This window comes from Ambystoma mexicanum, chromosome 3p (genome assembly GCF_040938575.1).
Source record: "Ambystoma mexicanum isolate Mex_15411 chromosome 3p, UKY_AmexF1_1, whole genome shotgun sequence".
NCBI lineage: Eukaryota > Metazoa > Chordata > Amphibia > Caudata > Ambystomatidae > Ambystoma > Ambystoma mexicanum.
In genome coordinates, this window is record NC_090925.1 from 157,758,579 (window position 1) to 157,780,990 (window position 22,412).

Genomic DNA, 22,412 nt, shown 5'->3' on the forward strand with positions numbered 1-22,412 from the left:
GTTGAAGCTAAGGAGAGGTCTCAAAGGAATTCACAATTCAGTGACAAGGATGTCCATTGTCCCATGATGCAGCAATGCTGATCAGTCTGACGAAGTCGCCACTTCCCACACCTCTTGGTATTTCATGTTGTAAATGAACTTCCTTTCCCATGAGGCTGGTACATTAGAAGTGCCTGCCTTGCAAAAATTTGTTTGACAGCAATTTCTGGGCTCTTTTTGTGGGGAAAAATAAACTATGCAGAGTACAATTTACCTATATTTTGGCAGCTTTCCTTCCCAACATATATATTTTATTTTTTTTGTCTGGGCATGCTACAGTATTATTTCCAATTAGCGTGTATAATATGAATTCACTGCGTTGCAGAGAGTGCAAAATAGGTTTATTTGACTTTCCCCGGTCATTTACCAATGCGATTTTCCTTGCATCTTCAGTCTGAACATTTCCGTAGCTCTGGTCAATTTCTTATACACAGGAATCTGTTCAAGAAAAGGGTTCTTTGAAACTGATATAAGCAAAGGACGAGAGAAAGCTTCTTGTGAAGAGTTTTGCCTGTGTTCATTTGTTGCAACAGTAAATGCTTGTCGTACGGCCTGAAATTAATTTCTCTGCTCTTTCACAGATTTTACTTGACACACAAAGCCTTTCAGGGAGGAATGGCCCACTTTTGATGGTGTTCATCCTGAAGATAGATGGGCATGACTGTGTTTTACGGGAACCAAACTATGTAATGTGGAAAAATTGAAATAGCACCAGTGCAAAGTAATTTTAAACACAGAACATTTTCTATTTCAATTGGAAGTTTTGATCTGGCAGCATAGCAGCACTGAGCCAGGCTACCTTTGAATGCTTTTTTTAGTGCACATGAAGAAAATAAATGCAGCCAATTTCGGGGTGTCCATGTTCCATCTCATCCCATATGTGCTCAGCAGAGCCAGCGCAGCCATTACTTTTGCAACTGCTAAAACACAGTTTTGGTGATGCACGGGAATATGCAATCAGCAGACCCAGTGCAGCCATTATTCTTGTAACTGCTGAAAATGCAGTTTGGTGGTGCAGGGGAGTTCTGCTGGGCTGGTAAATGTACCCCACAGAATCCTCCCTCTGCTTTCCCGTGACTTCTTGTTGAAGGAGAGTAGGGAAAAGTGGGGTTCATCGGGTGCAGTTCTTCTTTCTTCAAGGAGCTGTACGCCAAGATGCTCCCTTTGTCTTTGGTTGGAGAGTGTGGAGTGACTCCCCCTTTCCTTCCTTTCCTTTGCAGGTCCCCGGGGAGGTCCTCATCAGTTTAAGAGGGAATGGAATTAGTACTGTAATAGGAGATAGATAAAAACAGGTTTTAGAATCTTTCACTGACTGTCTTCCCGGAAGGTCGACATCAGTGGAACAAGGCATACATGTATAATTATCAGGGTTCTTTAAACAATATCAGAAAACAAATTACTTAACAATGCAAATACATGATTGAACTTTTACACCATAGTTTCATTACATTTTTTTGCAATAACATTGAAGAAAAGTACTCCCTGTTAGATAGATATACCTTTAGACCTACCTATTCCTTTATGCTTTTTCTTCCTCTTTTTTCTCATTCAACAGATATCTCCTCTATTTGACTTTCCCTTGGCTCTTCAATCAGCTGCAAAGTGTGTTTGGGTTGACAACTTTTTTAACTGATTAATGTGGATCTGTTTTTCTTCTGACAGCTCTCCTTTGGGGAATCACATTCTGTAGGCGACAGGTGAAATCCTGTCTACCATTTCAAAGAGAACATGCCAGAAGGGGAGAAATGGTCTCTCCTTAGTCTGGTTCCTCTGAAAATTGTAAAATTAGACGCCGTCTCCTACTTGTTATTCCTTTTTGGTTTTTAAATCATATTGAGTTTTCATCCCCTCTGACAATTTCTCAAGATTCCGCTGAGCATACTTAAAATCATGCCCAAGGTGTTTCCTTAGATTCTCAATGTATTCATGTGTTGTGGAGGCATTTATCAGTGTATGTTATTGTGTTCCATAGAGCAGATGCTGAGGCAGCACCATCCTTCATCCCGTCATTAGCTCAAATGGAGACATTTTGGTCGCAGAAGATGGTGTAGATCTGATGCCAATCAGGACAAACGGTAATCGGGTGTCCATACTTAGCCCAGAATCTGCCATAAACTTTTTTAGAATGCTCACAAAGGTTTTATTGTACCTCTCAACTCGCCCACTAGAGGATGGGAGGTATTCAATATGAAGTTTCCTTTTTGCCCTAAGTATCTCCCACATCTTTGTCATCGCTTCGCTGGTGAAGTCACTTCCTCGGTTTGACTCAATCCTTTGGGGAAGGCCAAAACACGAGAAAATGTGGTTGATCATCAGGGAAGCTGCTGTTTCTGCCTTGCAATTTGGGGATGGGGGAAATTCAACCTATTTGGTGAACACGCATGTTACTGTTAACATGTCCTTGTTCCCCCGAGAGGAGTGAATCACAGGCCCGAGGAAATCTACTTGTAAATCTGACCAAGGCATCTTCTGGAGGGGAGCTCGGTGTGTGAGTGAGCTTGGCTGAAATTGTGCACACACAAGACTTCCCTTCAAATATTGGTCGAGGTCCTGTCCCATGTGTGGCCAGTATGCAACCTCCCGCAAGATTTCTAGAGTAGTTTGAAACCACCGATGACCAGCTGTGGCCACTTCCTGGGCGTGACTTAGCATCAGGCTTTGGAATTAGGTAGGCACTACCCACCAATCACATCCAGAGATGGATCTCTTTACCAACAAACCGTCTTGGATTCAGAACATTTTGGGACACTTCATCAACACTCTGAGGTGCTCTTTCCCAATGTAATTGGTTTCTGTCAAAGGAAAGTTCTCAGGGTGCTCAATGTGTTGGTAAAATGGCCCAATATTTGGATCCCATTTTGTGCCATGATTAAATCAGCATCTGGGGTCTCTTTACTCCACTGGTCAGTTGAGAGTTAATTGTGAACATTTGTCTGGGACTTGCTGACAGCAGTGACCTGGATTTCCCTCAACAGGGACTTGATCTCAAGGAGATGCCCCTGGATGGCTCTGGTTTTGGCCAACTGATCAGCCAGGTCATTTGCAGTTTTGTCTGGCCCCTCTATTCTGGAATGACCCTTAATCTTCTTCCAATAGATGGTCATCCCATTAGAGGTGACCAGATCATCAATATTTTGTATGAGCTTACCATGTTCAAGTGGTTTGTTATTTGCACACAGCATGCCTCTGTTTCTCCAATTGATCAGTTGCTCCACAAACCCATTCCGGACATAATCTGAATCAGTGATTATTACCAGTTTGTGGAGTTGGTGTTGCACGGCAGTGAGAAAGGCCTGATGAACTGCCATCAACTTTGCCACCTGACTACTGCAGGGACTGATTTTGTACCCAGCAGAGGGTTCCGGGGCATCATCCACCCAGGCATTCCCCACACCAGCCACCAGTTCCTTTTCCCTGTTGCTGTCAACATGGTAGGAGCACCCGTCCACATAAACTGTGGGCATTCTCTCGCACTTGCCTTCTTCATAGACTCTGTGTGTGGAATTCGGGGATGCCTCCATGTTGTCCTGATTTTTAGACTTTCGTCCTGAAGACAGTTTTCTTTGGCATAATCATGCAAGTCAGCCAGATCTTGCATGAGGGGACTCTTCTTGTTTTGGCCATATCTGACCTCCACAGGAAAGCCTTGCATGGACAGAATCCAGGAAGTAATTCTGGAATTACTCACATTTCCTACCCGGGTCCTATCACTTTGGAGGTATTGCAAAGGCTGGTGTGGAGTCTCCACTATGATGTGCTCCCCCTGGATGAACGGGTGGTCATTTTTCAATGCCCACACCATTGCCCGGTGTGCCTTCTCACAATCATTGAATTTTTCCTTCACAGAGCATAAAGTCTTGCTTGCATAGAAGATGAATTTATTGACTTTGTCATGCTTTTGGTATAATACTGCTGTCAAGCATGTACTCGAGAAACCATCTCCAAGAAGAACTCCTTGTTTTTGACAGGGTAAACTAGGCAATGTGCTTGTGAGAGACTTCTTTTGAGTTGATTTATTGCCTCTGCTTGTTCTGGACCCCACTCCCATTTGACCCCCCTTCAACAGATGGACCAGGGGTATTGTGACCTCTGTGTAATCCTCAATGAACCTCCTACTGTAATTAGCCAGTCCAAGAAGGCTTCTTAGCTCAGCTTGTGGAGTCTTTCAGTTTTAATAGGGCTTCCACTTTCTTCACCTGGGGACAGAGACCATCAGGGGTTATTTCATGTCCCAAGAAGTTGACACGGGTCCTTCACCACTGTGCCTTCTGGAAGGACAGTTTTGCTCCGGCAACCCTCAACTGGGTCAGAACATAGCAGATTTCCGCTATGTGTTCCTCCACAGTTGAGCTTTCAATGAAGATATCATCCACATTGGCTAGGTTACCCCTTTCACCGAAGTCGGGCGTGGCCTTGTGTAAGAAGATGTTGAATTAATTGCCAGAGGTTATGTATCTTAAGGGAGCCTGGGTCCATGTGTACTGCTGCCCACCGAAGCACCAGATTATTAAGGGTGCTGTGGACTGGACAAATTATTCCAGGTGACTGTAGGTTTTTGATAATTTCTGTCAGGGACTCCATAGATGCGAGAGGCAAGCGATATTGCTTCATGAACACAGGAGTTATCCCAGGGTCTGTGGGAATGGAGGTAGAATATATCTCGGTGCGACCGCAGTTTGTACGAGTCCACAGCAAAGATATCTTGAAAATCTAAGAACACCTGTTTCAACTTTTGCTTTTGTTCCTCGGTCTCACAGGCATTTGCAAGGTTGACCCACTCTTCAACCATCTGCCTGAAGCCTGGAAACACTTCGGGTTTTGCAATCTTAGCGGCCTCCTCCAGCTGTGTGGAGAGGTCTCTGGTTAGGCTGTTGACCTCGACAGAGGGTTTCAGGTAGGAGAGGCTGTCATTCTGGACCTGGAAGATCACCTCATTCTATCTTATGTCACAGGCCACCCCCCCCATAGGGGCAGGAAGAGTACACCAGGAAATTCCCCCCTTGCCAGGTGAAGATCCTTTCTGATGGTATGTCATTGTCATTGTCATAGCAGTCATTGGGGATTGGTCCCTTCAGTTCATTTCCTAGATCCATGGAAAAATGCTGGTCATCAACTGCCATTCCAATAATGGTTTCTACACCCAGACTGATACTCCTGAGGTTGCTGTTATCCACCACTATTGGAATGGTGTTGTGTTGTACATTAACTAATGGGCCTTCATTCCGAGGTTGTGCTAGTCATGGCGCTATTAGCGCCATGACTAGCTCCAATACCGGTACCGCCACTGACGTGGTGGCATGGGGACTTACCGGTCCATTCCACCCTTTGCGGGACCGGTAAGTCCCCATTTGAAATGCCATTCCCCATTCCCATTTGAGCCCCCATAGGGCCCAATGGGAAGGGGGAAGGCAGCAATAACGGTACCGCAAATTGCGGTACCGTTATTGACCCCGGTATCCCTTTGCCGGTCCCGTCCTTAACGCCTGCTAAAACCAGGAGTTAAGGAAGGACCCGCAAAGAGACCTGGGAATAGGGCACAAATGGATTACCGGCACCGGTGTCATTACCGGTGCCCGGTATCCCTTTGCGCCTGGGTCGTAATGACCCCCACAGTGTTGGTTTAAACCCAACCCCTGCTCTTGGAGATGGGCATTGAGGTGTACATATGCATCTGGATTTTGTAGTTTCTGTCCTCTCTTAATTTTCAAGTCAAGTGGGAATTGTCGTGTCCGTCCTGAGATGGTGACCTCCTCTCCAATTTCAACTTCAACTGCATAGGGCAGCAATTGAGCTGACCGAAATGCCTTTTCAGAATCATCAAAGCCCATGTGATTGCCCCCTAGTCGGGACCAGGCCTTGTAATTTATAAGATCCAAATTCATTGCAAACCGATTGAAAATGTCACTGCCTAAATAGAACGCAGCAGGGACATCCCGCACGACCCAACAATTATGCTCTATGCTTTTATTACCTTTAGGAATTCTGAGCATACACCTACTAGGCAGGAGATGTTTGGAATTGGGAGTTTCCAAGCCCATTTCCCACTCATCAATCAATTTAAAGGTGGAAATGGTTAGATCTTTTGGGAGTTTCCTGAACATGGCTTTGCTGATGAAGCTCTTCCCGCTGTTCAGGCACACTCTGAGAACAGACTCCTTCCGCTCATTTAACTGAATAGGGAGGAACAACTGTTCCCTTATTTCCTGAATGCAAGTTAGGCTTTGAGCTGGTTTTTCATCACTTTTGGCTATATGATTTGGATTTTCAGATTGGCAATTGGTATGAAATTTCAATGTATTTCCTTCCAGTGTCGAATGCCACTTGAAACTGGAAGAAAGGTTGATTTTCAAGAATGTAGAGGAGTTCCCATCACCAGTTTGTTGTCCTACAGCAATTACTGTAATGTCAGGTATTTGATCAGATTTGTGTTCAACCATGTGTAATGTGCCATTTAAACTAACATGGTTAACACTTTGTTTTAATTTCATTGGCTGGTTATTCTCAGGCCAGAGGTCCTTATTTACACAGTCTATCAGGGGAGACAACCTGCACAGGATGTCATTCCCTAATAGACATGGGGTCCCCTCTGGAGTCAAGACTATTACCGGGTGTTTCCTTATGCCGCCCAAGTTTAATTTCCAGATATGCAGTCCCCTCAAGGGGAATTTCATTCCCGTCAAAGTTCTGGAGTTGTCAAGGAAGAGGGGTGAGAGGGATCTGGTGTCCCTCCCCCATTCCTGAATTTAGCTGCTCAAAAGCCCTTTTAGACAGAAGAGTGGCTTGGGATCCAGTGTCCACCAGTGCCAAAACTGCACATTGCCCTTTCACTCAGACGGGGGCATACAATCTACCTTCTTTCTCCTCCAATGGGCAAAGGTAATGGACATTTTGTGCAAGCTGGGCGGTCAATTTCTTTATTTTGGACTCCGACACGGCTGGATTTTGGACAGTTTTCTGTGCTGGAGTCTGGGAATCTGTAACAAAAATTTGGCATGCTGAAATAGGTGGGATTTCGAAATCCCTTTTTCATTTAGCATGCTGCCCCTCTTGATCTGGTGGCAGTCACTACAACCAATTTGTGGGGAGGATCCCTCCATCAATATTTTGTTTTCTGGATGACAATTTTGGGGTTCAGGGATGGGCGATTCTGCATCAGTCCCCACACCTACCCAGTCTAAATTCTGGTCTCTTGGAACCCATTTTCCTTTGGGTGGAATTCCCCCGTCCCTGAAGGAGAAGATTTTCTTCCCAGAATCTTCCAAGGATTCTTCCCCTTCAAACTGGAGGACACTGACTTCCTCCACAAAATGGGTTTTTTGATTTCTTTGTTTCTTCTACCCACCCCCTGTTCCCTGGGTTGCAGATTTTAGGCAACAAGAGATTTTAGATCAGGTTCTGGGGTGTCCAGTGTCTTTTCACGGGTGAGGAAGGAAGCTTTCTCTAGGGCTTTGCACCCCCCTTCATCCCGTGCATCCTCCTTTGGAACTGGTGGGTTATTGGGGTTCTATCCCCATCAATGTTCCGGGGGGCCAGACCCTTGGTTTGCGGGGTTCTGAGCCACCATGTTCATCTGAGGGTTCTGCTGAGCCCTCAACATGCGACTCAGATCCTGAGTAAGGTTCTAGACCTGGCGCTCTAGTTGGGACACCCATTCTGGCTGGTACAGGGGTATCTGATCAAACCTAGGTTGGTCTCAGGAAAGGTAACTATCCCTTCTCCTGGAGGATCCTGGGTAATGGGGATTCCCCTGGTAACCCTCCACCCTTGGCCTCCCCTCTCCTGGATTGGGTGGTCTGGACTCCTGAAAGCGGGGAGAGAAAGGAAGGTTGTTCTGCAGGTTGAGGTTTGGAAGGTACCGGGGGAAGAAACTTAACCCAGGATTTGGAGGATTACTGCCCTCCTGAAGGAAGATAGTAGAGAAATTTGGAGGGAAGTTTCCTGGGGCAGTACTCACCTGGTTGGACCCCCCCTTGGGCTGGAGGAGTCCACACATACCCCAATATCTATCTGTTGCCCTTATACCTGGGGCTGATATAATTAGCAAAGTTAGAGGTCACATTGGTTGGGTTACCTACCTGACTACCCCCTGCTGCTGATTGATCAGAAGGCCTCCTTCTTTACCTCTGATTTGGCTGGCTTTGGGAAGGTGTGTTTTTAGGCCCCCCCATTTCTAGGTCCAAAATGGGGGCAACTTTCACCTCCGCCACATTATCAGCAGCGGACGTGTTGATTGGTTTGAGGGTTTTTTTTTGGTTTTTACTTTCTGCATGATTTTGGACATCATAGGGTAGCCTGCTCTATTACTCAGACCAGGGTCCTGTTGTCATGAAAATCCCTTACTGGCTGTGTCATTATATATTTTGGGAGTCCATGAAAATAGGTGGTTATAAATTATCTACTATTCGTGCGCACCCACCTGGCAGTTTCAGTAAAGGCGCGTTTTAGCTCCTGCACAAATTCTCTTGGGGCCTGATCCTCTCTGCACTGCAGATTGTAGGCCACTTTGCGGGCCTCCTGGGGGTGTCTGTGGACCACCTTGAATGGTTCTGGTCTTACAGCCCTGAAAAGAAGCTGGAGTATTCCGGAGAGAACGTCCATTTGGCACAGTCTATAACATTCAGGCTATTTCTGATGTTAAAAGAACCCATCATCTGTTCATATAGCTCCAGATGCTACCAGACAGAATATTTTGTGTTTTTGTAAAATAGGGTCATGAATTTCTTAATAGCCTGCCTAATCGGGTATTTCAACAGAGCTCTCTTTTGTTTATTGGCCTTCTTTTTCCGCTTCACCTGAGACCCTTCGCCCTCAGACTCAGAGTCTTTTAGGTCCCCTTGTTATCTTCTAGGTACTCCCTAACCCTTTGAGCTTGTAAGTAGCTCTCAGAATGGTGGGGCCTAATTTCTTCTCCCCTATTGTGCCTTGGGCTCTCTGGGTCACTCCCCTCTTTCACACAGGAGAGTGGTCTTCTGACTCCTCTCTGCTTCCAGGGTTGGTGGAGTACCCACCCCCCCCCCACTGCCCTGATTGGGTGGAGGCTTTAAGAATGCTGTTTTGGGGCCTCAATTCACACTCTTTTTGTTTTGCAAAGTGAACCAAATAGTCCCTTGTTAGATGATGCTTCTGCAGGACTAGCTCCCTGAGTTCCTCCTCGCAGGAGTCTTCCTGATCAGATATATCGGCAATAACATTTTGGAATCTATACAGGGATGCCTGTCCATCAATCTCTGATGGGCGGCAGCCTGCCTGTTCAATCATGCTGGACCTACTAGAGTCGGGCTGCCTCATGATTCCCAATTCTTGTGAACCAGCGGACATGAAGTCAGCAGTGCCTTGCACATACAACTTGGTAGATGGGTTTAAGGCTATTGGCACAGAGGGCATCACACTGTGATCAGGTGCGGCCCTGTTCCTCAAGTTTGGATTCAGCCTAGCATACTCTTTTTCTAACAGCTCAAGTTTTTAGCTCTCAGCTCCTATTTCCTGGTGGTTTGCTAAGACCTGAGCCTTTTGCTCTGCTATCAGGGCTTGACTTACTTCTCCGACCTTTTCTTGTGCTGCCACCTGGCTCTGAAATCCACTGTTATCATCACAGAGGGCCTTGTTCTCTTTTTGTGCTGTCTGTATTGCATGGGAACACTGAGACAATTTCTGTTGCCGGAGATTCATCTCCTGATTTTGCAGATCTTTAGCTTGGGTTTTCTCTTCTAGAGCACCTTCTTCTCGTCTAGTGTGACACAATACATTTTCATATTCTGCTTTTAGTTTATTCAGTTTCTGGAGGTCTAACGCTCTTTTCTGTAGGTCAGTTTTTAGGTTGCACACTTCCTGACATAGGGCATCTTTTTCTTGATACAGGGAGCCCCTCTCTTCATCCAGGTCTTCCTGTTTTTGTTTGATAGGATTTAATGTCTGGTATTCTTGGTTAAATACTGATTGGAAGTGCAGTTCTTTAATGATTATTTATTATTCTCCTCTTCCACCCTCTTGATCTGATTTAGTAACAAGACTATTTGTTCTGAGCAGGCCCTCTTATATTTTAGTTGTTGATTCAGTTTCTGAGAGTCATCCTTTCCAAACACTCCACTTTTAATGCATCTAATTGGGCCTGTTGCACTGAATTCTTATGTTGTTGCAGAGCCAATTCCTCTTTTAACTGTTTGATGTCGTTTTCCAATTCTACCTCAGAATCTTAGCTCTTTTGCAATTTCTCTTCTGCTAGTTTAAGTTCAGTCTGGATTTGGATTAAGAGCTCAGACTGGTTTTGCACAAGGGTTCTATTTTCTTCCTATTTTTCCTTCATATTCCCCGTGTGGAGATATATTGAGGCTGTGAATTGGACCTTTTTAATCTGCTCTTCTTTAATACTCAGAGTCATGTAGAACTTGCTTAAGGCTTGATGTAATAGGCCACCGTCTTGCCACACATACATGTTCATGGAGGTGACCTTTGTAGAATTTCTACTAGGCAGACCTCCTCATCTTACTCTGCCCATTCCCCTCTGATGAATAGATAGTTTATGCAGAAGGTGCTGCCTAGCCATGTTTATCTCCACTGTGGTCATTATGAAGAGTGTTCTTCCTTTATTAAATTATGCATATGAAGGTAAACCTGTATTCTGTTGCTTTCTGTCTAGTTCAGGGTTGATTTTATTTTTACACACAGGCTTGATACTTAGGGTCTACGTTTTGGGAAGGCACTTTTACAGATTAACACAGTTTTCTAACCACAACAAATATGACTACTTTTTCTGTGTTAGCCTGCTGTGTTAAGCTGTCACGGGTAAACACACTCTCTCAATCCCAGCAAACAAGCCCCCAGTGTGTTAAGGATTTTAAAGATGCAGCACATTCCAGACCAGGACGCTTTCTACTGGCCAGGGATGCACCGCACAATTAAAACACTTTTAAGTTTATTACATTCAGATTCAATTTTTGAGAAGGCAGCCAACCCGTCTCACACCCCCTTAACGTACACCCCGTGTTGCAATGGACCATGAACCAGGCCAGTGTGTAATAATGAAATATTTATTTATTTTTAATTTTGAATAAAAATCAAACACATTCAATATAGGGCAGCAATCACCAGTGTGCTGATAATTACGCAGTAAAATTATAGGATACACTTAGTTTGACCTTCTAACATCAAATACACACTGCACAAATGAATGAAAGCAAGATTACTTTTCAGGTAGTAGTTTCAAATAGCACCACAGTTAGGCATTCCCCCCTGACACACTCCCTCAAACCCCTGTTAACAAAGATTTGTGTGGGTGGAGAGGAGTAGCAAGGAGTCAGGTATACTAGGCAACAATCAGCATGAAAATCTGACCTAGCACCTCTGAAAGGGAGGCCAAAAATCGGATTGAGCTCCCTTGAAAAATAAGCAAAATGGCACTTGGAATTACGGAATAGTTATTTTACATGTGCGGTTGAATGAATAAGACAAGAATTGGTGTGGCTGTACTATAGAGGCAAGAAAACCTATGAGCTACGAGGCAGTGTACTAAACAATGGGCATACAGTTTAGAAAATAGACTTTGGAAAGAACAACAGTGCAACAAGAATCACATGTGGCAAAACTGCAATTGCTTTGTTGTCACGGGTGTAAAATAGGCAAACAACTTCAGAAATGAGCAAAGCAGACAGAATTGATGTGATGAAGAACAAAAGCACATAACACGTATGATGATAAAGTGAAAGGGTGACTCTTGACGGATGACAGTATGGGATTCTTAAACGGAAGGGGAAATTCAGATTTTGTCACGCTTACCTGAGTCTCTGCAGGAGCAATGGAGTCCTCCAGTTCCTTCTCTGGTTCTACACCACCCTTCAGTTAGTGGCCTGCCAAAAGAGTGAATGGTTAGGATTGAATTAAAGGGATATCTACCCTCCTTCTTCCTCCCAACCCACCTGGATACCTAATTCGCTACTGTGCGTGTTTCATCTGTGTGTTTAATTTGGTGTGCACTCCAACCTGCTAATAAAGGGGCGCTATTTCTTCGGAGCTGCTCCGGAGTTGTTGTCCTTGAGAACTGCCTCCAGCAGTTCATTGCTTTAGTTCCACGAGCTCGTGTTACCCAGTTACTGCACTGGGACTTTCAGTTCAGGTAAGTTCCTCGGTAAGTTCAGGTAAGTAAAGTCATCCAGTCCGTGACTGCCCAGTAACCTCACTGGGGTTGTTCAAATATGATGTTCAGGTCTGCCGTGGCGCTTGCTGATTTGCGTGCCAGTTCACAGCACTGGACTGCAGCAATGGCGGTGAGCGGAGATGGCAGAAGCGTTCTAATGGGTTTTCTCTTTCCTTGCAGGGTACCTGAGTCGGGTGACAGGTGCGCGAGAAAAGATGGGTAGCGGATTCCTGCTGAAAGCAGTGTGCGAGGTAAGCTTTACAGTTCTGCGTTAAAGCATTCTGCGCGGAGGGTTGCAGGCGCGTGAAACTCACTGTCCACTAACTGCTTTCCCTCTCTTCTTCTTCTCGTTGCAGGACCGAGGATGCGAGCGCTGACTCCGGCCGTCAGAAGAAGCCGGATCGGGAAAACACTGGAGACTGAAGACCAGGCAGCGGTAAGCATGTGCTCTCGAGCTTAAAGGAAGCACACGAAGCACAGACTGATTTCCGAGCATGGAAAGGCATTTCCGAGCATTTAAAGGCAGCCACACCCAAACACTAGAATGCATTGTAGCTTCCAGGATGCCAGGATGTTCCACAATGTCCATAATAGAGTGGCAGGAAGTGACGTAAAAAACAGGAAACAAGTGTACAACTTTCTAAGGGATGGGAGTGTTAGTTCTGAGTGACTGATGTGAGTGTTTTGAATGCCAGGCTTTTATCCACTTGGCCCCTCCCTGATTTCCCCACCTGCCTCCACTTGCCTGAGCTGAAGAGGGTGACGGTGTATATGGGAGCCCAAGTTTAGTAATCATGACAGTTCTCCCCCTCAATGATGTAGTCCTTGGTCTCGGTTTAGTGGGATCATCTTGGTGGAACTTACATACCAACCGAGAAGCATGGATATTTGTACTAGGTTCCCATGATCTATCTTGGGGCCCATATCCTTTCCAGTCTACTAGATAGTATAGGATCTTTCTTACCACTTTGGAATCTAGGATGATTTTCACCTCAAATTGTGGTTTGTAACTTTCTATTACAATTGTATCTGGGTGTTTTGGTAACCGAGTCCCTGGATGTACCAACTTTAATAATGACACATGGAATAATGGGTCAATGCGCATGTGTGGTGGTAAAGTCAATTTCATGGCCACTTGAGAGAACACCGCCTCTATGGTGAATGTACCCAGGTATTTGGGGTGAAACTTCCTAGGGCCCTTTAACGAGATGTATTTTGATGCCAACCATACTGAATATCCTGCTTGGTAACTCAGGGCCTGTTTTCAATGGCAATGGGCATACTTCTTCTATGTGTCTTTGGCTGCTTGTAAATATACTGCTGCATCCTTAACTGCTTGCATAATGTGTTTGTGCAAGATTTTAACCAAAGGCAATTCAATTGTTTCTGGTGGGTCATAGACAGATGTCCGGAGGTTTTGTCCAAATTATGTGTAGAAGGGAGTTTGTTTTGTGGAAGAGTGCATTGCATTATTATATGCATATTCCGCCATCCATAAGATCTCCACAGTTGTGGTCCATTTGGTGTAGGAGACAACAAAGGTATTGTTCCATGGTTTGGTTTGTGCGCTCAGTTTGTCCATCTGTTTGTCGATGGTGACTAGTGGACAGAGAAACTTATACTCCAGCCAGAGAGCAACATTTTTTCCAGAACTGCAATACAAATTGACTGCCTCTGTCTGAGATAATCACATATGGACATCCATGTAGTTTCACGATGCGATCCTGGAAGATCTGGGCTAATTTTTAAACTGAGGGAAGTCCTTTTAAAGTGATTAAATGAGCCATTTTAGAGAAAAGGTCAACCACCACTAAAATGGTAGTATAGCCGGAACTGGATGGTAAGTCTGTGACAAAGTCCATTGATATGGTGTGCCACGGAGTGGGTGGTATTTCCAAGGGTTGAAATAAACCAGCTGGTTTCTGCCACAATGCTTTATTTTGCGCACAAGTACCACATGCATTAACAAACTCTGCAGTGTCTTCTTTTCGCCAAGTTGGCCACCAGTAGAATCTTCTGATTTTCTTGAGTGTCTTAACTACTGGCCTTCTACAGGCGAATTGTGATAACTAATGAGCACTCTTTCTTGTAAAGCATGTGTCGGAAGGTATAGGCATTCTCGATAGAATGGATGGCCATCTTGAATGGAATAATGCAATCCTTTCATGTCCTATGTTCTTAATTCTTCTGCGGGTAAATCTCCTCTGACTTCTTCTTTAAGTGGGTTCAGCGGTGAAGGGCTATTCCCGCAGAGTCCTAAGATTTTGTCTCCTGGGATGATGTCTACTGGATCGGGCTGCTGAATAGCTGCTTCACCCTTGCCTATTCGGGAAAGAGCATTGGCTTTACCGTTTTTTACTCCAGGTCGATAGGTCACTATAAAGTCATATTCCATCAGGAACAGAGCCCAGAAGAGGTACTGTAATTTTCGATGGTCTGTTATGATCGTAATGGTATGCTTGGCTCCCAGAAAGTAATGCCTCCACTCTTGGAGGGTATTTTTGATTGCTAGCAGCTCTTTCTCCATTATTGCGTAGCTTAGTTCTTCTGGAGAAAATGTCCTCGACTAAAATGCCACTGGATGTAAATGACCTGTGTTTGGATTTTTCTGGGACAAGACCGCTCCCATGACCACACTTGAGGCATCTGTTTCAACTATGTAAGGGAGAGCTGGTTGTGGATGTTGGAGCATTGGAGCTGAGGTGAACCTATCGTTCAGGGCCCGGAATGCTTCTTCTGCTGCGGGTGTCGATTCGAATTTTCAGTTTTTGCGTAATAAACATGTAATCGGGTGTACGAGGTGCGAAAAGCCAGGGATAAAGCGCTGATAAAGGTTTGCAAAACCGGGAAAGCTTTGTACCCCCTTGAGTGCTGAGGGATATGGACAGTTGAGAATAGCTTCTACTTTTCGATTGTCCATTCTTATGCCTTGCGATGACAATATGTACCCTAAAAATCCCACTTCGGTAACATGTAAAAAGCATTTTTCTAGCTTAGCATATAGATGGTTCTCACGCAGCTTGTGGAGTACTGCCTACACGTGTGACACATGTTCTTGGATATTTGCAGAGTAAATAAGAATATTGTAACTGTAAACGATCGCACATGCGTCAAGTAATTCCTGTAGTACGTCATTCATGAAGTGTTAAAAAGCCGCCGGAGCATTGCAAAGCCCGAACGGCATTACCTCATATTCGTACAGGCCTTATCTGGTGCGGAAGGCCGCCGTCCATTCGTCACCCTCTTTGACATGCACTGGGTGATAGGCCCATCGGAGGTCTAACTTCATGAAGACTTGTGCTTGTCGCACCTGATCCAGCAATACCGGGATTAATGGTAGTGGGTATTTGTTTTTCAAAGTAATCTGGTTTAAGGCTATGTAATTGATACATGTTCTGAGATGCCCCTCCTTCTTGGGCACGAAGAACAAGGGAGAGGCGGCAGGCGATTTTGAGGGACGGATGTGAGGGACGGATGAAACCGTTTGCAAGATATTGTTCCAGGTATTTCTTTAGATGAGCGTTTTCCCCTTCCGTTAAAGCGTATATACGACTACACGATACTTGCGCTCCAGGTATTAGATCAATTTGGCAGTCGTATGAGTGATGCGGGGGAAGTTTGTTAACTTTTTCTTTAGCAAATACATCATGAAACTCTTGATATTCAGCGGGCAAAACTCCTATTTCATTTGACATTGGTACTGACTTCAGGGATACGAGTAGCGAGAGTACTGAAACTCGGTCTTTGGCATAACAACAATTTCATTCGCTCGAGAAGGTCAAGGTTCTAGTGCACCAGTTTATCAGTGGGTTATGTGTCTCCAACAAAGGCATGCTGAGTATCAATTGGAACTGCGGGGCGGTGATGAGATCAAATGTGATTTTCTCCCTATGACCATCTTGGCATATTAACGTAACTTCTGCTGTGCGTAGAGTAACTGGACCGGAGAGTAGGTGCATGCCATCCACTGTGGTTACGTTATCCACAGTGGTCTTGGAGCACACTGGGAACCCCATCCTTCCCGCAATTCCCAAGTCCATGTAATTACCTAAAGCCCCACTATCAATGAAGGCTTCAACTGCATGCATCCTGGAAGGATCTTGAGGACCGCTGATGACTACTGGGATAGCAAAATGTGAGGTCAAATGAGGTTTTTTCACGCTTGACAGGCCGACCTCTAGATCTGCCGGGCGTTGGAGTTTTCCGACTCTGTTGCCTCTTTACCCACATCCATTGCTCCAAATGTCTTTCACAAGGGTTTGGCAGGGCAGCTACGAAGGAAGTGACCAGATTGCCCACAGTATTGACAGAGCTGTTCTTGACGCCTTCTGTCTCGCTCCGCCTTGGTCAGTGGACCTCGAACTACGCCCAATTGCATGGGCTTGACATGTGTTTCGGTGGATTGGCGTGCCGGCGTTTCCTTAGGTCGCACATACAATGCTCTATTTTCGGAATGGGCGCGATCAGATTTTCGGTTTTGTAGTCGATGATCAAGCTGAATGGCTAAATATATGTAATCTGCACAATTGTCTGGAGGATTTACTACATGTGTTAGCATATCCTTAAGCTCCCCTCACAGGCCTCTATAAAACAACATGGTTCGTTTTTCTTCTGGCCAATTCGCCTCTGCCACTAGGCGATTGAACATAGCTACATAAGCCAGGAGAACTTGACTGCCTTGTCTGAGAGATAAGAGCTCATCATCTGAAGCCTGTCCCTGTGTGCGACGAGCGAAAAGTTTTTCTAATTCACGTTGGAAGCCTGCAAAATTATGCAGTAATGGGTCGTCCCTATTCACCAAAGAAACTGACCAGTCTGCAGCATGTCCCTCTAGGTACGATAATACAAAGGCCACTTTTGACTGATCTGTAGGGAATAAACCAGGTTTGCACAAAAAGTGCAAACAACAGTGATTCATAAAGGTCCCAAACCTTTTAGGGTCTTCTAATAATCTCTCTGGTGATGCTAGTGGAATATTCCCTGAGAACACCACCTGTACAGGAGTAACGGGTGGAGAATGTGGTGTTGGTGCTGAAGTAGCTCCACTAGGTAAGGAGGCTAGGCCTGCTTGTGTTTGCAACAGCTGTCAGGCTATTTCATCAGTTTTGTCCTTGTTAACTATCAGCTCACGCCGCAACGCACTAGTCTCAGCGCGGGCCACATGGACCTCTGCTCTCAAATCCCCCAGTAATTGGGATAACTGATCCAACTCCAAAGTCTCCATTGCTCAGGCAGAGTAGTTAAGGATGGCTTTGTGTCCTGTCAGGCTTACCTGAGGCTCTGCAGGATCAATGGAGTCCTCCAGTCCCTTCTCTGATTCTTGAAGGCGAGCGTCCCCAGATAGCACAACCCTCCCCTCAATGAGAGGCAATAATGGACTCTCCCACGAATGGGAATAAGGCTAGGACCAAGTGTGGGTGAGGTCAAGGGAAGCTTTATCTAAGTCAAATAGGGCATGCAAAGAACTCTGCAAACTCCGAGAGCGCTCTGTCTGACAATCGCAAAGACAGGCGTTTATATTTACAAAAAGTGTCATAGGCACCTAACCACTATAAGGGGCACATGTACATGGGGATTGGGTGGCGTCGACTAACTATATGTGCAGCTGTGATGCATCGCTCCATGGTTGGTGGACACCGCCGGGTGCTAACGTGGGGTGGGCAGATGGACGTCTTTCTTGGCATTCTGCCCTAAGGGCCAGGCACACCCCATTCATTCAATGCTGCAATGTCAGTTGCCCTGTAAATCCTACAATAGGTTATTCTACAGGTTAATACAACACAGGAGGAATGTGCATTAGGTGAGGTACTTTGGCGATACATCAATACAGGGTTGCTGTTTTCCTGTTGACTAGGTATCATAGGCCACGGGGTCGGGTCTCGGGGCACGGGGTAAGCTGTCCGAGCTTTGGGTCGCGTTAGAAGTAATGACGGATGCTTTTACACAATGTTGGTGCAATATTAGGTGTCTTCTTTTACAAGCTTCATTAATCTGGGGTGAACTGGTGGGTCGTGGGACCTATGAGGTGGCACCTCTGGCCTCTGGTTATGGCCGGATTTTGCTGCTGGGCTGTAATAATTCAGGTGGCTGTTTGTGGCCATGTGAGTTGCGGGGGAATCATGAATGCTTGAAGCGGCTCCAGCCAAATTGGGGGAGGTGAGGCGGTGTAGCTCAGCCTTTGCTTTCTCTGGCAGGCTTCAATGGGAAGGGAGGGGAGATGGCCTTGGATATGCCCGCGATGATAGCCTTCTCGCAAGCTGCAAATTCGATTGAATTGCATTGAGGGCGAAGGGATTCGTATAATGTAATAATGTATAATGTATAATGTAAAAATGGCTAAGGGGTTACACATCTATAATATTTACATTAGCACATATTCATTTCAGAATTTGTTAACTATATCAACAGCTCTATTAGTCACTACAGGGTAAGTATTTGCAAGATTAGCAGCTTTAGCATCACATTGTAAACACGATACGTGAGGTAGCATTAGGTTTGGTGGAGCACGCAGGAGCAACAGACCAATACGGTTGACAGCAGTAAAATACACGTTAAACTCGTACATTTACATTTTGATGGCATTCTATGTATCTTGTTAAAACAATTTATTTGAGCTCACAATACTCTCGCGCTTGTGTTCCTTTGCACTCTAGCAGCATCAGGGTAGTCATGGCATAAGGACTTGATATCACTCTCTTTATATTACCTCTACAGAAGAACATAGTAGGGGGCCAGGGACACTTTGTGGGTGCACATAACTGAGGGGGTTTGAGTGTCATGACCGGGTTGTCCTACAATAACACATTCTTCTATTCATACAGTGTTTGTATATTTTTGGCACGGGGGTCGTGCAGAAGGGATATTGTTGTAAATGCAATATATATGTATATATATATGTATATATGTATGAACAGTTTCTTGGTGTGGGATTGAGGCTTTTGTTTCATCGAGGTCGGTTTACAGTTATTTTCCAAGCTGGCCCCGCTACCCGGGTCACGCTGAGGATAATGATACACTGCGGAAGGTGAAAGATACAGCGTTTGCTCTAACACTAGCTCATGTCCGATGGTTCGTGGGAATGGGCTTTCAGCGGATCTGTCAGGGAGTGGAAGCAACAGGGGCAGGCGAGGACTCTCTGGAGTTGGGGGCCATGCTGCAGTGCACGAGGAATCATGTCTTAAGATGGCGTTCTGGTTGTCAAAAATGGTTCCTTGGGCCTAACCTAATACAGTATGTTTGGTCCATGTGTCGGCCAATGGTCCACCCACCACCTTGGCCCTGGTGGCAGGGGGTCTCCTGACGAGCCATAGACATCACAAGGAGGGAACTGCAGGGGAGGGGGGTCTCTTTGACCTGTCCTCACATACATTCTACACCACCCCTCAGTTAGTGGGAAGTGTGGCCTGCCAAAAGAGTGAATGGTTAGGATTGAATTAAAGGGATAGTCTACTCTCCTTCTCACTCCCAACCCACTGGGTACCTAATTCGCTACTGTGCGTGTCTCACCTGTGTGTTTAATTTGGTGTGCACTTCATCCTGCTAATAAAGGGGCGCTATTTCTTGGCAGCTGCTCCGGAGTTGTTGTCCTTGAGAACTGCCTCCAGCAGTTCATTTCTTTAGTTCCACAGGTTTGTGTTACCCAATTACTACACTGGGACTTTCAGTTCAGGTAAGTTCTCAGGTAAGTTCAAGTAAGTAAAGTCACCAAGTCCGTGACTGCCCAGTTACCTCACTGGGGTTGTTCAAATATGATGTTCAGATCTGCCATGGCGCTTGCTGATTTATGTGCCAGTTCACAGCACTGGACTGCAGCAATAGTGGTGAGCGGAGATGGTGGAAGAGTTCTAATGGCTTTTCTCTTTCCTTGCAGGGTACCCGAGTCGGGTGACAGGTGCGCAAGAAAAGATGGGCAGCGGGTTCCTGCTTCAAGCAGTGTGCAAGGTAAGCTTTACAGTTCTGCATTAAAGCATGCTGCGCGGAGGGTTGCAGGTGCGTGAATCTCACTGTCCACTAACTGCTTTCTCTCTCTTCTTCTTCTCGTTGCAGGGCCGAGGATGCGAGCGCTGACTCCGGCCATCGGAAGAAGCCAGATCGGGAAAACACTGGAGACTGAAGACTAGGCGGCGGTAAGCGAATGCTCTCGAGTTTACAGAAAGCACACAAAGCACAGACTGATCTCCAGGCGTGGCTTTTAAAGGCAGCCACACCCAAACACTAGAATACATTGCAGCTTCCAGGATGCCAGGATGTTCCACAATTTCCATATTGGAGTGGCAGGAAGTGACATAAAAACTAGGAAACAAGTGTGCAACTTCCTAAGGGATGGGAGTGTTAGTTCTGAGTGACTAATGTGAGTGTTTTGAATGGCAGGCTTTTACCCACTTGGCCCCTACCTGATTTCCCCACCTGCCTCCACTTGCCTGAGCTGAAGGAGGTAAAGGTCTATATGGGAGCCCGAATTTAGTAATCATGACAGATTTTATAATAAAAGCAGTTACACGGGCAAAATTGGTTTTAAGAGGAAACTGACAGGTTCTACTGAGACAATTTTTTTAGTGGCTAGATTATTAAAGAAGGACACGGCCCGCGAGAAGGTTAATTTGCAATGTTAACCCATTCACGCCATGTACCTCTTTATATGGGAATTCATTTATTCCAAAGAGTACTAAGGACATATGGAACGGACTGAAATTATTTGGAAAGAATTGCACTAGCACATGGAGATTAACATGGATTTTCCTAAGGACAGGATACACAAGGGATTCTGACAATCTAAGAATTTACTAGGGTATTTATATGATTTCTATGGGATTGGACATAATACGAGGTAATAAAGCAATGGTTGCAGCTTTGTGATTACTGGAGAAGGGTGATACTTACAAAAAGCACTTGAATGTGGTAGCTTGGACGGCCAGCCGGGTCTCTGGACAGCGGGACAGGGGTCTGGTCACTGCGCAGCAGCGGCTCTTCTCTAGGGACACAGAGAGGCAACTGGGGTTTGGTCTAAGTGGACAGCGGGGTGCATCAGCTGGGCAAAGCAGGTCTGGTCACTGAATAATCCCAAAACGGGGTCAGCAGCCTGTCCCCCTTCCTCCCTGAATTATTGGGATTTTGTAGGATCTAATTCTGGATAGGAGGTTCTGTCTGGATAAGAGGTTCTGCCTGTCTCTGGAGGTTCTGCCTGGCTCTGGAGTCTGGAATCTTGCACGGTGAGTGTTGAATGTCTGGATCTCTGGATTCGGGGGGTTGGATTTTTGGATGTCAGATTTTTGAATGTCCTGAATTTTGAATGTCTCCTCTTTCTATAGGCGGGTGGCTTCAGAGGATTTTTACTATGTGGGAGAAATAAGTCGGGACAAACTTCTAAGATGGGATAGGTCAGGCTGTAAATGGTGCCACCTCTCTCCAAGCTGATTGGACCGAAGGAAGTTATTCAGTTTTAGGGTGTGTGTTTTATTTTATTTTTTAAATGTAACTTTATTAGGTTTTGTTGTTTGTCAGTTACACATTTTGAAAACAATACAATCTTAAGGTTACGGAACAATGTCAGAACGTTTCAATAGTATTTCGTCATACATTTTGTACATTCTTCTTTGAGCTGCAATGTTTCAACATGACTTTCCCCATACCCTCCCACCACCCCCCATGCGTTGAGCAGACAGCTTGAGGAAACTCTATTTATGTGTCTTTACGTGGTCACCATGGGTGTGTGTTTTATGATGTCCATTGTTATACCACAGTTACTTTTGCCAAAATCAGTTTAGAAACAAAAACCCTTATATTTGTAAACAAATAAAAGCATGAAACTCGTTACCGCCCAGTCTGAGAGGTGAAAATCCCTCTTTACTTTCAGAAAAACCCTGAAAACAAAGTTGTTCAACTAATCTGACTGCACTGCGTTCCACTACTGTTCCTCTGTAACCACAGAACAATTGCTCAAAAATGTTTTATACCTGCCTGTGACCATTGTTGCTAATTTGTACCAAGCGGACTATTCTGTAACAGTGCCATGATGCCTCTGGGCTGCTGGGTGCTTGATAAATCCAAATAAATAAATAAATAAACATCACCCTTATAAAAAATGTGATAGGCAACTACCATATTTCATATGGAGTATAATATTCGAAACCCCGATTTTGAACTATGCTGTTTAGTCCTTCTAGCAATCTTTTGCAATTTCTATGGAAACTATTTCCCCTAAAAATCTACAATTGGATACACAGAAGCTTTTCAATATCAGACA